This window comes from Electrona antarctica, assembly GCF_951216825.1.
Source record: "Electrona antarctica genome assembly, chromosome: 3".
Lineage (NCBI taxonomy): Eukaryota > Metazoa > Chordata > Actinopteri > Myctophiformes > Myctophidae > Electrona > Electrona antarctica.
Genome location: NC_136808.1, coordinates 35,182,332 through 35,201,176, shown reverse-complemented (window position 1 = coordinate 35,201,176; position 18,845 = coordinate 35,182,332).

Sequence of the window (18,845 nt, the reverse complement as noted above, 5' to 3'; positions counted from 1 at the left end):
CACAAGGACATGCGAGCGGCACCGCGGAACAAACACAAACAAGCAAGGAGGAAAGTCCATAACCTTCCCTTGTTAGGGGGGACTTTAGTTAGTTTACTCTGCGTAATGGCCACTTCGCTGCCAAGAACGTCACTTTACCACGTATTCACAGAATGACACAAGCTTTTTGCTGTCCCTCGTACACAGTAAAAGTCCTCAGTGACGGTTTAACTCAGAAAGTGTACAAATGTGTCACATTTGAACACTTTCAGAGTTGCAAACGGATGAATGAACACTGGATATATTTACCTTGTACTATGCGCTGTTGGTGCTCTGATTGCATCATTTGATGCAGGTGCTGAGAATCAAATTAGAATAATCCAAAATGACAAGGTGAAAGACTTAGTCCTGGGACAAAATTCTAAATGTAATTTAAATTAGCTACTGTACATAGTTGAAAATTTAAAGTAACTTAGGCTCTGATTTGCCATTAGAATGTACAGTCAGCACTCATACAGTACAGGTGAGGTGCTTTGGATTAAGTGTCTCCCCGTAACCCTCTCCTGCTTACACCTGATCTGGTTTCCTGACGGGCTCTTATTTCGTCACCTGCCACTTCTCCATTAGACATTAATTATTCCAGGGACACACAGGTATATGTTACCGCTATTGTCTGGGGACGTGTAATGGCTACTTGTAATGTTGGTGATGTAGGGATTTAGGCTCATTCTCCTGCCGAAGTCTTTGTAAGCGTGTGGAAACCCTCCAATCAAGACCCGACGATTCTGTCCCACAAAAGCAAAAAAGGGGTATAAAGAGGAATGGTCACTTTTAAAGGAATTAAGTTGTGTAATAACTATCTATCTATCTATCTATCTATCTATCTATCTATCTATCTATCTATCTATCTGCGATTGTAGCATTGCGCGGAAGTGGGGATTGAACCCGGTGCTCCCACTCGCCAGACCAACGCGCAACCTACCGTGCCAATAGGGCTGAGCCCGATTGGCAGGGCTGTTGCGGGCTCGGTCTTGGCTGGGGGCTACACAAGGCAACCACACTGAACATCAGTATTAGTCCTGCTGGAAAAGAAAATCAGCATCTCCATGAAGCTTGTCAACACCTGGCACCTGTTCAACGATATTCAAATTATTTGAGGAGGATTCTGTATACCCAATATTAAAGGCCAACAGTGCAAGTCCTATAAGTGCACTAATCTTACCCCAGCTCGTCTGATTACCAGAGCTGTCCAAACCGCTGACCTTCTCACCCCCATCATTCCCATATTGAGCTGGTCATATATCACTCCACTTGTTAAATATTATTCCAACGATAGCATGCTTAATGTTTGGCAATAATGAGTAAAAACAATTGATTCTGATTAAAATGAGAGTCAGTCTGTGGGTTAATGGTTTGAAATACACTTTCCGGTGTATAGACCAATTATTTGTTTACAAACATTGGGACTGGTAATCAATTCCCAACAGATCTCCAAACCTGTTGTTTTGGGGAGCGCTGGTTTCAATTCATTCAACCTCCTCTTGTGAGTTGGCTAGTGAGATGCACCCTAGGAGACATATATACTTCAAAGCGCAACAGTGTTGCGCACAGAGAACAGCTGATATACAAGCTCACATCGCATCACAGATCGACTGTTGTGAGCATAGAGGTCTGCGTGCGCGACACCATCGCGGGACGAAGCATACATTATACTTGATGGGCTGCAGGTGCGCGTGCAGCCGTGGAGAGGCGTGGACAAACAGGCTCTGCTGCCGTGATCATGAGCGCACCTCCCGTTCTTATGACAGCGACTGGAGGTGTGGTTTTGAGGACAACTGTTTTGAATTGCTATTATTGTTCAAACACAACAGAAACCAAGGACTATATATTTCAAGGGCGAGAGATCACAATAAAAATCCTAATCATTCTTCCTCCACACTGGGAGAAAAACAGCATCTGAAAGTTTGATGGGGCATTTTTTACACGTGAGTGCAGTTAGAACTTTTCCATTGCATCTTATGAGAGGTGGTGTTCTTCTGCAGCCCTTATGCGCGCATGCTGTTTCTTATCAGTGTGACGTCGTCTGTTAAGGCGTCTATAGAATGGTGGCTTATTTTCAGTTTAGGTGTGACAATTGTGATGTATGGTTTAGAGATACTGCTCCTCTTTAAGTTGAAGATGTCCAAGTATGGTACAGCCCTATGGAATGTGTGCACCCATGCATTCCATTCACCCTGAACTGAGCAGTGCAGGGCAGGCTGCTCAACACCACAGCTGGCGGCAGTTATAGATATACTGCTCGGTAATGGCCCTTTAGGCTGCTCAACAGTGTGACCCAAATGCGACCCCAATCAGCTGCAGGGGTCAATGGGTCATACAACAGACAGACAGACAGACATACACACTTAATTGGTCACTCATTGGAGCGGTTTGGCACCTCTAAAAAAAACATCTTAAATACTTCCTAAGCCTAATATGAGCATCAACGCAATATTTTAAGTAATTTGTATTAGCACATGTATTCCATACATTCCATAGGGCTGGACCACACATGGACAACATTTTCTCATTAACTTGCAACGTTAGCGGCCCCTATTTAGTTAAATATTAAGTATTTGTAAAATAAATTTAATATTTAAGGTGGTAGTTATGGAGGGCAATTATAAATGATCATCCTTTTTTATTATCTAAAAAACATGTAAAAAATCACACCCGTGTGAACTGAGTGGTGTAAGGTATTATATAGCCTGATCAGCTGTGGTCTGACGTAATGTCTGACGTAATGAAATCACACCCGTGTGAACTGAGTCCCAAAAGTCCCTTTGGGGGGAAAGTCCCTTTGGGGAAAAGTCCCTTTGGGGAAAAGTCCCTTTGGGGAAAAAGTCCCAAAAGTCCCTTTGGGGGAAAAGTCCCTTTGGGGGAAAAGTCCCAAAAGTCCCTTTGGGGGAAAAGTCCCTTTGGGGGAAAAGTCCCTTTGTTGAAAAAATGTTGATAAATGTTGATAAATGTTGATAAATGTCACCCAGCAGCTCAGATTCTGCAACGTCTATTGTGTCTGCAATGTCAGGACTGTCTCTAATGCATTCCTCTGACTGAAAAATGATGAAAATGTTGAAAAAATGATGAAAAAAGTTGATAAAAAGTTGATAAAAAGTTGATAAAAAGTTGATAAAAAGTTGATAAAAAGTTGATAAAAGTTGAAAAATGTTGAAAATGTCACCCAGCAGCTCAGATTCTGCAACGTCGTGTCTGCAATGTCAGGACTGTCTCTAATGCATTCCTCTGACTGAAAAATGATGAAAAATGATGAAAAATGATGAAAAATGATGAAAAATGATGAAAAAATGTTGAAAATGTCACCCAGCAGCTCAGATTTTGCAACGTCTATTGTGTCTGCAATGTCAGGACTGTCTCTAATGCATTCCTCTGACTGAAAAATGATGAAAAATGATGAAAAATGATGAAAAATGATGAAAAATGATGAAAAAATGTTGAAAAATGTTGAAAATGTCACCCAGCAGCTCAGATTCTGCAACGTCTATTGTGTCTGCAATGTCAGGACTGTCTCTAATGCATTCCTCTGACTGAAAAATGATGAAACTGATGAAAAATGTTGAAAAATGTTGAAAAATGTTGAAAAATGTTGAAAAAATGTTGGGAAATGTCACCCAGCAGCTCAGATTCAGCAACGTCTATTGTGTCTGCAATGTCAGGACTTTCTCTAATGCATTCCTCTGACTGAAAAATGATGAAAAATGATGAAAAATGATGAAAAATGATGAAAATGTTGAAAAAATGTTGAACTTTTTTGAAAATGTCACCCAGCAGCTCAGATTCTGCAACGTCTATTGTGTCTGCAATGGCAGGACTGTCTCTAATGCATTCCTCTGACTGAAAAATTATGAAAATGATGAAAAATGATGAAAAATGATGAAAAATGTTGAAAAAATGTTGGAAAATGTTGAAAATGTCACCCAGCAGCTCAGATTCTGCAACGTCTATTGTGTCTGCAATGTCAGGACTGTCTCTAATGCATTCCTCTGACTGAAAAATGATGAAAATTATGAAAAATGTTGATTTTTTTTTTGAAAATGTCACCCAGCAGCTCAGATTCTGCAACGTCTATTGTGTCTGCAATGTCAGGACTTTCTCTAATGCATTCCTCTGACTGAAAAATGATGAAAAATGATGAAAAATGATGAAAAATGATGAAAAATGATGAAAAATGATGAAAATGTTGAAAAAATGTAGATTTTTTTTTTTTAAATGTCACCCAGCAGCTCAGATTCTGCAACGTCTATTGTGTCTGCAATGTCAGGACTGTCTCTAATGCATTCCTCTGACTGAAAAATGATAGAAATGTTGAAAAAATGATGAAAAATGATGATTTATTTTGGGAAAATGTTAGAAAATGTTGAAAATGTCACCCAGCAGCTCAGATTCTGCAACGTCTATTGTGTCTGCAATGTCAGGACTGTCTCTAATGCATTCCTCTGACTGAAAAATGATGAAAATGATGAAAAATGATGAAAAATGTTGAAAAATGTTGAAAAAATGTTGGGAAATGTCACCCAGCAGCTCAGATTCAGCAACGTCTATTGTGTCTGCAATGTCAGGACTTTCTCTAATGCATTCCTCTGACTGAAAAATGATGAAAAATGATGAAAAATGATGAAAAATGATGAAAAATGATGAAAATGTTGAAAAAATGTTGAACTTTTTTGAAAATGTCACCCAGCAGCTCAGATTCTGCAACGTCTATTGTGTCTGCAATGGCAGGACTGTCTCTAATGCATTCCTCTGACTGAAAAATTATGAAAATGATGAAAAATGATGAAAAATGATGAAAAATGATGAAAAATGTTGAAAAAATGTTGAAAAATGTTGAAAATGTCACCCAGCAGCTCAGATTCTGCAACGTCTATTGTGTCTGCAATGTCAGGACTGTCTCTAATGCATTCCTCTGACTGAAAAATGATGAAAATTATGAAAAATGTTGATTTTTTTTTTGAAAATGTCACCCAGCAGCTCAGATTCTGCAACGTCTATTGTGTCTGCAATGTCAGGACTTTCTCTAATGCATTCCTCTGACTGAAAAATTATGAAAAATTATGAAAAATTATGAAAAATTATGAAAATGTTGAAAAAATGTTGATTTTTTTTTTTTTTTACGTCACCCAGCAGCTCAGATTCTGCAACGTCTATTGTGTCTGCAATGTCAGGACTGTCTCTAATGCATTCCTCTGACTGAAAAATGATGAAAATGTTGAAAAATGATGAAAAATGATGAAAAATGATGAAAAATGTTGAAAAAATGTTGAAAAATGTTGAAAATGTCACCCAGCAGCTCAGATTCTGCAACGTCTATTGTGTCTGCAATGGCAGGACTGTCTCTAATGCATTCCTCTGACTGAAAAATTATGAAAATGATGAAAAATGATGAAAAATGATGAAAAATGATGAAAAATGTTGAAAAAATGTTGAAAAATGTTGAAAATGTCACCCAGCAGCTCAGATTCTGCAACGTCTATTGTGTCTGCAATGTCAGGACTGTCTCTAATGCATTCCTCTGACTGAAAAATGATGAAAATTATGAAAAATGTTGATTTTTTTTTTGAAAATGTCACCCAGCAGCTCAGATTCTGCAACGTCTATTGTGTCTGCAATGTCAGGACTTTCTCTAATGCATTCCTCTGACTGAAAAATTATGAAAAATTATGAAAAATTATGAAAAATTATGAAAATGTTGAAAAAATGTTGATTTTTTTTTTTTTTTATGTCACCCAGCAGCTCAGATTCTGCAACGTCTATTGTGTCTGCAATGTCAGGACTGTCTCTAATGCATTCCTCTGACTGAAAAATGATGAAAATGTTGAAAAAACTGTGAAAAAAGGTTGAAAGATGTTGACAAAATGTTGAAAAATGTTGAAAATGTCACCCAGCAGCTCAGATTCTGCAACGTCTATTGTGTCTGCAATGTCAGGACTGTCTCTAATGCATTCCTCTGACTGAAAAATGATAGAAATGTTGAAAAAATGATGAAAAATGATGAAAAATGATGATTTATTTTGGGAAAATGTTAGAAAATGTTGAAAATGTCACCCAGCAGCTCAGATTCTGCAACGTCTATTGTGTCTGCAATGTCAGGACTGTCTCTAATGCATTCCTCTGACTGAAAAATGATGAAGAATGATGAAAAATGATGAAAAATGTTGAAGAAATGTTGAAAAATGTTGAAAATGTCACCCAGCAGCTCAGATTCTGCAACGTCTATTGTGTCTGCAATGTCAGGACTGTCTCTAATGCATTCCTCTGACTGAAGAATTATGAAAATGTTGAAAAAATTATGAAAAATGTTGAAAAATGTTGAAAAATGTTGACATTTTTTGAAAAATGTTGGAAATGTCACCCAGCAGCTCAGATTCTGCAACGTCTATTGTGTCTGCAATGTCAGGACTGTCTCTAATGCATTGCTCTGACTGAAAAATGTTGAAAAATGTTGAAAGTGTCACCCAGCAGCTGAATTATAAAAAGTGTGAATGGAGTTTCTAGGTGAAAGTGTTTTTTTGACATGCCATAGGTCTGCCATTGACCCCCATTATACATTTCTCAAATTTAAAACCACTATATTTCTAAAACTATGAAACATTTCAAAGATTCCTTTTCAGGCAAACATGTCCACCGTAAGATGAACCTAAATATGGTAGGTTGAATGGGGTTTCTATGTGTAAGTATGTCGGACTAGTAGCATGCCAAAGTTTGTGCTATTGCAATTGAGAATGCATTGGGCGTTTAAGTTAAATAACTCAGAAACTATAAATCATTTAAAAGTAAAAAGTTCCAGCATGTGTCTCCACAGTAAGCTGAATTATAAAAAGTGTGAATGGAGTTTCTAGGTGAAAGTGATTTGTTTACGTCCTATATCTGCCATTGAGCCCCATTATAAATTTCTCAAATTTGAAACCACTATATTTCTAAAACTATGAAACATTTCAAAGATTCCTTTTCAAGCAAACATGTCCACCGTAAGATGAACCTAAATAGGCTTGAATGGAGTTTCTAGGTGTAAGTATATAGGACTAGTAGCATGCCAACGTTTGTGCTATTGCCATTGAGAATGCATTGGGCGTTTAAGTTAAATAACTCAGAAACTATAAATCATTTAAAAGTAAAAAGTTCCAGTATGTGTCTCCACAGTAAGCTGAATTATAAAAAGTGTGAATGGAGTTTCTAGGTGAAAGTGTTTTTTTGACGTGCCATAGGTCTGCCATTGAGCCCCATTATAAATTTCTCAAATTTGAAACCACTATATTTCTAAAACTAAGAAACATTTCAAAGATTCCTTTTCAGGCAAACATGTCCACCGTAAGATGAACCTAAATAGGCTTGAATGGAGTTTCTAGGTGTAAGTATGTAGGACTAGTAGCATGCCAAAGTTTGTGCTATTGCCATTGAGAATGCATTGTCACGCTTTTTCGTCACGCTTTTTCGTCACGCCTTTCCGTCACGCTTTTCAGACGGCATACTACAGCACGCCGTTTTTCATCATTTTGGAGGATTTGAAAAAAAGACGAAAATCACTCGAGACCATGGACTATAGCCCATGGTCTCGGAGAGATTTTCGTCTTTTTTTCAAATCCTCGTTTTTCTTCATTTTTGCCCATCTCAGACGGCATACTATAGCACACCGTTTTTCATCATTTTTGAGGATTTGAAAAAACAACGAAAATCACTCCGAGACCATGGACTATAGCCCATGGTCTCGGACGGCATACGGCATTGAGAAATTCAGAATGGGGCTCAATGGCAGACCTATGGCACGTAAAAAAAAAACACTTTCACCTAGAAACTCCATTCACATGCCATTGAGAATGCATTGGGCGTTTAAGTTAAATAACTCAGAAACTATAAAACATTTCAAAGTAAAAAGTTCCAGCATGTGTCTCCACAGTAAGCTGAATTATAAAAAGTGTGAATGGAGTTTCTAGGTGAAAGTGTTTTTTTGACGTGCCATAGGTCTGCCATTGAGCCCCAGTATACATTTCTCAAATTTGAAACCACTATATTTCTAAAACTATGAAACATTTCAAAGATTCCTTTTCAGGCAAACATGTCCACCGTAAGATGAACCTAAATAGGCTTGAATGGAGTTTCTAGGTGTAAGTATGTAGGACTAGTAGCATGCCAAAGTTTGTGCTATTGCCATTGAGAATGCATTGTCACGCTTTTTGTCATGCCTTTCCGTCACGCTTTTCAGACGGCATACTACAGCACGCCGTTTTTCATCATTTTGGAGGATTTGAAAAAAAGATGAAAATCACTCGAGACCATGGACCATGGCCCATGGTCTCGGAGTGATTTTCACCTTTTTTTCAAATCCTCGTGAGTGACATTTCCGGGCGCTTTTTCCGGGCGCTTCTTTCTTCAAAGTTAAGTGTCAGAGTAAAGACCAGAGTGGGATTTGAACCCACAACATCTGGATCATGTTGACATCCGCTTAACACATTGAGCTACCAGGCTGTCTGGCACCTGTCATGGTATCTCCTTTGTATTATCTGATTAACATCAACACTTAAAAGCACTAAAGACACATTTGATGCACAGCATAACACAGCATAACACCATTAAAATGCTCTGTACACAACCCCAAGGCCCCATTTGAAAAGTGACACCTAGAAGAACAACTTAGAACTTAAAATCACAGGGCGCTCAATGGCACCCTTGTTAAGACGACATCCATGTGAGCCAGAGGTTGTGAGTTCAAATCCAGCTGAGTTCCTCCTACTCTCACTCTGCAGCATGTTTTAGAGAATAACATCCAGAAGGACACTGGAAAGAGATGGAAAGCTGAGGAGGTTCTCAGAGAGCATGGTGGCACTCTGTGATAAGCTGCTGTCTATGTGAGCCACATGTTGTGGGTTCGAGTCTAGCTGAGTTCCTTCCTTCTACTCTTCACTGTGGACCACATTTTGGAGAATAACACCCAGAAGAACAATGGAAAGCTGAGGAAATTCTCAGAGAGCATGGTGGCTCTCTGTGATAAGCTGCTGTCTATGTGAGCCACAGGTTGTCGGTTCAAGTTCAGCCCATAGCCAATGGCCTCGGACGGCATACTATAGCATGCCGTTTTCTACATTTTTGAGAATTTGAAAATCAAGACCATGGGCTATAGCCCATAGTCATTCAAGACCATGGGCTATAGCCCATAGTCTCGGAGGGCATACTATAGCATGCAGTTTTTCATAATTTTTGAGGATTTGATTTTTTTGATTTTCGTCGTGACTCACTCCACAAATACCTTAAGGAAACTCCTCAGACATAAACTAAGAAAATATAGCCTACATTTTATTTTTCGTGCTCATAAAGTGCTGCAAAGTCAACTGTCGCAATAGTGCATTGTTTAAGACCTTGCAAAAACAAAAATTACCCTCTCCTTTCTTCTGTTCGCCTTCGTTTTGGCTGCTTCTTGGCCTTCCTCTCTTCCGGGGAACCGGCAGAGGACCAGAAGCCTTCACCTCCATCCACCAGCCTTACAGCTGGTGGATGGAAAAGAAGCTCCACCCACGCGGCAGGTTGCCGCATCGGCCAGATTCCCGGAAAAGCTTGCCCCATGCAGCGGCATTCTGCCGCGTGGGTGGAGCTTCATTTCCATCCACCAGCTGTCTAAAAACCCGGAAATGACGCAAAAGACAGCTTCCTTTGGCCGCGCATGGAAGTTCAAGTGTGCCCAGGCTGGAAGAGTGACAGACAAGAGACTCCATGGGGGCAGGGAGCTCAGCAGACTGGTCCTCTGGAACCACGTCCATGCTGACGGAGGAGGCAGGAGAAGAGTGACAGACAGGAGACTCCATGGGGGCAGGGAGCTCAGCAGACTGGTCCTCTGGAACCACGTCCATGCTGACGGAGGAGGCAGGAGAAGAGTGACAGACAGGAGACTCCATGGGGGCAGGGAGAGCAGCAGACTGGTCTCCCCAGTGCCTCCCCAGTGCCTCCAAAGTGCCCCCCCAGTGTCCCCCCAGTGCCTCGCCAGTGCCCCCTCAGTGTCCCCCCAGTGCCCCCCCAGTGTCCCCCCAGTGCCTCGCCAGTGCCCCCCCAGTGTCCCCCCAGTTCCTCCCCCATTGCCTCTCAGTGCCCCCCCAGTCCCCAGTGCCCCCCTAGTGTCCCCCCAGTGCCCCCCAGTGTCCCCCCCAGTGCCTCCCCAGTGCCCCCCCAGTGTCCCCCCAAATTGCTCCCGATGTGCTAGTTGGTGCCTTGCATGGTTTCCGCTGCCATCGGTGTATGAATGTGTGTGTGAATGGGTGAATGTAATGCACAATCTCTGTAAAGCGCCGCTATATAAATGCACCATTTACAATTTTTTTACCATTTACCCAGTGTCCCCCCAGGGCTTATATAGGAAGGGGTCGTACCTGCGTCTGATCAATTTGACATTTCTAGACAATGAATCAAGCAATTTGAAATGAAACCTTCTGGGGGTTCTCAAATGGTCCTTGGAATACATTTAAAAAAGTTTGAGAACCACTGGGCTAGTGGTTAAACAATGTACTGTAACAAAGCTCATTGTAGCATCTAAAAATACAGTGGGAAAAATAACATATATGGTAATGGTGTCTCTTAGCAATCGGCTGATCCCTCTAAGAACAGAACATGAGATGATGAAACCAAAGAGCAGGTTCCCATGATGAAGACTATACACGTATAACAGGCCGAACCTCTCTCACTGCTATGTGCATGGTAATCTTACAGATAAAGACACCATACACCCCCCCCCCCCCCCCCCCCCACACACACACACACACACACACACACGACACGATATGATATGCCAACCGTATTCTTCTCAGGCTCTATCTAAAATGCTCCTTCATTAGTAACCTGATCGATAGACTGGCTTGATTAAGTAGGATGAGGGACGTTCAATTCATTTTCAAGCATTTTTTCTTTTCTTTTTTTTTACAGATCGATGAGAAGATTATCTTCCAGCGAATGACAGGGATGCAAGCGAGGCAGTCTGAATGGACGCTAATAACACTCCAGCAGCACTTCTACAATCACTGCCGGCAGCCTGACTTCCGGACACACATGCGCGCGCACGCACGCACGCACGCACGCACGCACGCACGCACGCACGCACGCACGCACGCTCGCTCACTCACACACACACACACACACACACACACACACACACACACACACACACACACACACACACACACACACACACACACACACACACACACACACACACACACACACGTGCGTTTATTACGAGTATTCCTATACTTGTGAGGACATTTTACAAATGTAATTTTTAATCCTAACCCTGAGTTGTACTTAGTTGCACACTGGTAAAATAGTCAATCTATTAGCTCACAGGTAGCTTATTGATCTTCTATTTTAGGTATGCGACACTGGTGCACAACCTGATTTACTGTACAGTATACAGTAAATCAGGCATAACTAACTGTAACCCCTAAACCTTACATCAAAATGCCTAATCCTGACCTCTGCATCTATATATAATTGTAAGCCTAATTCTAAACAAAAATTTAAATAGATATTTTTAAGACGTAAATCAACCACTTGTATAATGTGCACACACGCACGTGCGTGCGCACACACACACACACACACACACACACACACACACACACACACACACACACACACACACACACACACACACACACACACACACACACACACACACACACACACACACACACACACACACACACACGGCACAAGATTCATGCGCACACACACAACCAGGGGTGTACTGTACGTATGTATGTGTGCATGCATATGGTATACCATGCATGTACGCACATGTGCAACGTGCATGCCTCAGTAAGCATGTTTTTCTCATGTACTTGATGCATTATGCAATGATGCAAGACGAGTACACAAACAAAAACATGCAAACACATGCGCACATACGGACGGAGGGACGGGACAGATGCACACTCGCGCACGCACGCACGCACGCACGCACGCACGCACGCACGCACGCACGCACGCACGCACGCACGCACGCACGCACGCACGCACGCACGCACGCACGCACGCACGCACGCACGCACGCACGCACACACACACACACACACACACACACACACACACACACACACACACACACACACACACACACACACACACACACACACACACACACACACACACACACCTTACACTACACAGTGCAGAGTAAATCATTGAAGTCTGTAATCACTGCCCCAATATAATTGCAGACAGAGCTTTTAATCGGCAACGGTAAGACATTAACTAAATTAGTTTTTAAAGATTTAAGATGCTTAAAGATTTCATTTGCAGATACCTCCGATTCTATGCAGCAGTTGGGAGGACTGCGGCTGATTGAAGCTGATAGATAGACTTCTGTAAAATGTAATGCATTTAGTCTTGTCTCTACACAGCAAAACACAGCCCTTCATGGAAGAGAACTGAGCTTGTACTTCCTCTGTGTGTGTGTGTGTGTGTGTGTGTGTGTGTGTGCGTGCGTGCGTGCGTGTGAGTGTGTGTTTTCTTAACTTTATTTTCCTACTGAAGAGAACATATAGAGACTCTTTTCCAGCAGTTTTTTTTTTCATTTTTCTTTTTCAATTTCATAAAGTAGCCCAGTACTACCACAGTCTCTTCTTTTCGGGGGGAAAATGTTGCAGACTGTTGCATTGCACTGTTGTGACGAAACGAGAGTCGAGCCAGAAGGCAAAGCTCTCTGTCTACCGAGCAATCCTCGTTCCTACTCTCACCTATGGTCATGAAGTGTGGGTCTTGACCGATAGAATAAGGTCGCGAATACAAGCGGCCGAAATTAGCTTTCTTCGACGGGTGGCTGGCATCTCCCCTTAGAGATAGGGTGAGATGGAGGTCCTTGAGGCACGTCCCACTGGGAGGAGACCCCGGGGCAGACCAAGGCGCAGTTGGAGGAAACACATCGACTCACTGGCCTTGGAATGTCTCGGGATCCCCCAGGAGGACGTCACTAATGTTGCTCTGGAGAGGGAAGTCTGGAACACTCTGGTGGAGCTGTTGCCCCCGCGACCCGACTATGGATAAGCGGTTGGAGCCGTTTCGACTGAAAATCAACCGATAATTCCCAGTAGGTTACTTATTACGCCAATCTTAGGACCTACTGCATGTAGTCTGGAGCCTATACTGGCTGCGATTGGCGTTGATAACACGTTAACCAATCTTATCGGTCTACTGGAAATGCTGGGAGCCTACTGAGAATGACAAGCCTCCTCATACCCTCACCTAAACATAACCGCAAGCATGTCGCAGCGCTGTCTCAATATTAATGCATGTTCGCCAACCTTAATCCGGTCGTTTTGGTCTACTGCCTACTGAAAACGACAAGCCTCCTCATACCCTCACCTAAACATAACCGCAAGCATGTCGCAGCGCTGTTCCAATATTAACACATGTTCGCCAACCTTAATCCTGTCGTTTTCCGGGTTTTCGTTTTATCAATCGTACTGATCCTAAGTGATCACTGCGGTCTTATCGATTGATAACAGTCGAAACGGGTGGCGGTTGAAGATGGATGGATGGATTTTGCCGACAATGACATGCTAAAAATAGTGAACAGAAATCTTTTGAATGGATCATTCAATTTTGCAAGATCAAGCCTAGCCTGGAAACCAGACTAATCTGCCACAGATGGGAAAAAAGGGATATTAGTCTGGCCATGCCAGGCTCTCTTCTCCAACCGTTAAAATACACAACGGTCACTTCAGTTCAGTTCAGCAGCAATACTCAAACCACAGGACATAGTACAAGTACAGCATTCGCGTCATCACCACAGATCCAACCTGTTCGCTGTATAAGACTTTGACCCCTGCCTCTGTGATACTCTCAAGTGTGAAATAGCTTTTATTTTCTTTGAGAATGTGAATGCACTTTGGTTAAAAGCATGGCCCAGTACGTTTATTATTTTGTATTATTCAAATGGTTACTAGCCAAAATAATATCAGTAGTATGTCACTGTAGTTCACTAGAATGAGGAACGGAACCTTTCTGTCTCAGTAGTTGTTTCCTGACGCTCCTTCTTAAAGGACCACTTCACCACTTTTCAACCTATCTTTATATAATAGGTCCTCACTAATAATCATGATACAATGGCACCATTTTTTTCGAATAAGTCTGTGTCTCATAGGACTGCTGTGGGCAGTTCAGAAACCCGTCCACCAGTGACATCATCGTTAGGAAGATTTTTTTTAAACAAGATTGTTTTGCAAAAATGTTTAGATTTGTATTATCGTGAGAACGATGGCTTCCATTTTTGCATTGCAACTTTTCAGGACTAGAAAGCCTGCATTTTCTATTAACTTGGATTCCCCATCGATGATGTCAGGTTTATGAACTGCCCACAGCCCTCCCATGAGACACAGACAGAGTAGCAATATTCTTTGCCATTTTATCATGATTATTACGGAGGACCTATTATATGAAGATACAGTAGGTTGAAAAGTGGTGAAGTGGTCCTTTAAGGTTAGGGCGCTTCCCCCTCCCCCCTCAGAGGAAAATTGGGAACGAAAGCAAATGGTTCAGTGCTCTTCATTTCTGTGACTGTTCACTCTGTTTTTCAGGTTAGTACAACGTGAAAACAATATCAACTTATCCCTTAAAGGTATATTCAGTGATTTGACTTAATTCAAATATCACTTATTTTTTCTTTTTTTCTGGATAATCCTCCCTACTATAGAGTGTGCTGACCATATAAGGAGTTCCTCCCTGTCCCCAGTGAGCCCCTGGGGTCAAAAAACCCTAGTTTCAGTTTTGGTGGCGGGTGGCAAAACCATCATCCAATCAGGATGAGAGGGGCCTTCCTCCAATCATGATCGAGTGGGGGCGGGCCTTGGTGCACATGCTGTTGGCCTGTTGCACTTCCCCCCACTGTAGAGCGTGCATGTGCACATTTTGTTACTGGGGCGGACTGGGTGGTTTTCCAAATCACCCAAATCACTGAATGCTCCTTTAAGGTTCTAATGTTTATGTGAAGATACGGTGATTGTCAATGACACATTTGAGTGCTTTAAAGAATGAGTTTAAATCTATAATTGCGGCTAGCTGTTAGCATAAACCCCAGTTCCCATGCAGTGCCACCATACACGTTCACTTTAAAAGACAGAGTTTGCCCCCCCCCCCCCCACACACACACACACACTCACTACACACACTCGCTACACATTGGAACAAGCACACACTGTTTACCTTTCGTTACATGGCGGCAGCGTCGCGGTACAAAGGCACAAATTAAATCTGAAATGTGGAGTTTTGAAAATCCTCCTTTCAACTGGTTTGCACTGTGATTAGTTTTTCAATCCCATAGTTGGAACGGTGGGGTGTTGCCATAGGAACCGGACCAATGTTAAAAGCTTCCGTAGGCCTCAACCATTATATAGACGGAGTATACGTTGGGGTACGTATATATACGGACCTGGGATATGACGCCACCTAGCGTTGGGGTACGTATACAGTATATACGGACATGGGAAAGAAATAATTAAGAAACTGTAAAAAGTCTGCGGTTTTGGAGGGTTGTTGAATCATAACAGTTTCTTAACACACACACACAAACAAAAAGAACAAAAAGAGACATTATTGCATTTTTTGGGAAATAGTTTATTGATTGTTATATTTGACTGATTGTTTTATTGTGTTTGATTGTATTGTCAATAAATTCAGAGGAAAATTGGGAACGAAAGAGAATGGTTCAGTGCTCTTCATTTCTGTGACTGCATGTTCACTCTGATTTTCAGACCACCAGTGAAGCATTGAACCCATCATTCAATCTTGTAAATGTGGTACCTGGCCTGGCTTGGGATTGTGACCCATTACACCCCCTTCAATTCACTTCTAGGGCAGGTGTGTGTTCATTCAGCACAGCAGTGGCACAGTCTGTGTGCAACATGTAACCCTATTCTGGGATGCTAGGGTTCTGTCCTAATAGGCAAACATTACTTTCAAAGCAAAGAATTGCTTTGAACATTCTTTGAAAATAGCAGATCTACAAGCTTGGGATCTGCTAGATTGTTTATTTCCACTAATGACGCACAACAAAGTATATAGGGTTTTAAAACAGCCTGACAGTGAGCCAAATAGACACCAATCAATGCCTATAAAAGAGCAAGTTGAACCATTGTTGCTTCTCTGCTACACCATCCCTCCTTGTAATGTCCTTCAGGTTTCATTTTTTTCCCCAGGATTCAAATCACATTTTTGTTATTTGCTCAATATGATGACTGAAGAGTGAATTCTTGGGGGAAGTACTAAGCCACCATGCGCTGGCCTCGGGGGCACCGGTGTGGAGTTCAGCCTAATTTGGAAAAATAGAAAGGTCTTGCCGTGTTATTATCATTTGTGCTGCCACATTTGATACGCCACGTACTGCCTCTCAGGGGTTTGGCAAACAGACGCTGGTGGCAAGGGACTAGGATGTGCTTTGACATCAAGGAAATCACCCCAGCTCTCAACACTGAAAATTACTGAAAATTACTTCTTGCAAATTAGATCCAAGATACAGAATGAAATACATTTACCCAGGTTGGCCATGAGCTCCTGTTACTTTATACTGTATACAACAAGTACATATCCTACTAAACAAGTGTGGTGGCAATGGCTCAGGAGGTCGAGTGGTGATCTGAGAGTTGTAAAGTTCCCGGGATCATTCCCTACTCTTCTATCACTGTATCAGGTCAAAATGTCCTTAGGCAAGACACGGAACCTCTAACTGCTCCTGAAAGTGTCTCACCGTCTTGCATGGCTGCCTCCTCTGTTGGCGTGTGAACGTGTTTGAATGGGTGAATGTAACTCATACATTATAAAGTGCTTTGGGAAAAGGTGCCACATAAAGACAGACCATTTAACATGGACGAAAATACAATGAAAACGATGCAAAACCTTCCCCACTTAACGTTGCCATGCCTGGGTGCGTGCAGAGGGGACCGGTGGGCACGATCTTCAACTGGGTCAGACCAGTGTGGGAAAATTCAGCCTCCAGTTCAATAAATTTAAAGAGCCCTCGCGTTATGAGACGTGGGATAATGCTGCTTGCACACACTGTCTCGGCCCCTGTGAGGATAATTCATTAACTTCCCTAATCCTCTCTTGTGGTGTTGCAGCAGAAAAAGATGAAAAGCTCGTGGATATAAAAAAACAACGATTTCTGAGCTACTCCGCACGGCCAAGTGCACCCTCAAACACACACACACACACGCACGCACGCACGCACGCACGCACGCACGCGCGCGCGCGCGCGCACGCCGGTGTCTCTTTCTTGAAGAAGGACGTTGCATGTTCCAAGCATGCACGTCCCGTGTTAATGAGCTCCCAAATACATTTTGTGCGTAGCTTATGGCCGCCGCTCGCCGCTGTGGGATGAGAGCAGCTCAATAAAATATACACAGGAGGTCGAAACAGGGGGGAAATAAAACCCCCTTTTTGACAATGTTAAGCCTCGCAGCTGCTTTGAGGCAAGTGAAGGGTTTTTATCAGTCCTTCAGATGTTGGATCATGGGGCGCAGAGAGCTTTCCAAGGGTAAGCAATGTCAGGAAGAACGTTACTGTACCAACATGTCTACGCCTATGTGATTAATACATACGGGTGTGTGTGTGTGTGTGTGTGTGTGTGTGTGTGTGTGTGTGTGTGTGTGTGTGTGTGTGTGTGTGTGTGTGATGTCTATGGAAAATAAAACGATTCATATACAGCATGTCCTGCACCTTGCACATACTGTATGCACCATAATGCGAGGTCCACTCGTGTCAGCTTGCACCTATTTGAGCGGTGCCTATAACCACTCCAACATGCAGCAACGTCTGTCTGTCCACATGTATGTCCGTTTCAGCATGGACAGCTGCAGTAGCGCTATGTGACCTGGGGTGGTACTGTTGGGCTGTGCATAAGTGTCGCTATTTACATAATGTGTTGTCTCTAGAGTGCTACGAAGTCAGCTTGTGTCAAAAGTATACCACACCGCTAGGAGTCAGTTCAGCAGTGACGTTGTGGTCTTTGACTCGTCCCTCAACAGGGAAGACACCACAGTGTGGAAAAGATCAGTGAGCTGGCCAGCCCCATGGTGCAGCGGACTTTTGAACGTCTGACTGAGACTAATAGGCTCTATTCACACACAAGCCATATTAGATAGAAATTGGGCCTCCTACTTACACTATACTCCCTTCACAGGCATTTACAATGGCTGCGGGTACATGAGGGCTTTTTCATTCAGAATGAAAACTTCAGAATTAATTAATTCAGAAGTAATGTTTTTTGCTGCGTGTTTACATGGGAAATGGTCATTCCGAATGAGTGTTTACATGGACGATACTTTTAAATCCTATTATTTCATTCCACATCAGGTTTGGGGCTGGGAAGGCTTCTGATTGGATAGGGGCGGGGCGGATATGTTTAGGTCCAGTGGTGGAAAGTAAATAAGTACATTTACTTTAGTACTCTACTAAAGTACAATTTTAAGGTATTTCTAGTTTACTTGTGTATTTCCAATACTTTTACTTATACTCCACTACATTTTAGGTAAAAACAAAACTTACTCCACTACATTTCAGTAAAAAAAAAAAAAAAAAAAACGTTACTCCACTAAAGAACAAAAACACTTTTATGCCATATTAATTTATATTTGATGTATCCTGTAGCCTATGAGAGCTGGTTGCTCTCAGAGATGTGAAATTAAACATTGTCTAGTTACTTAATGGCCCCTTTAGGTGTGTAACTCTGAGAGTGTACAAATGGAACCATAAGGCTCCATCTATAACACTGAGTCATTGAAATTAAAAAAGGTTTTAGAACCACTGTGCTACACTAAAACACAACAGAGCCTTCATTATAA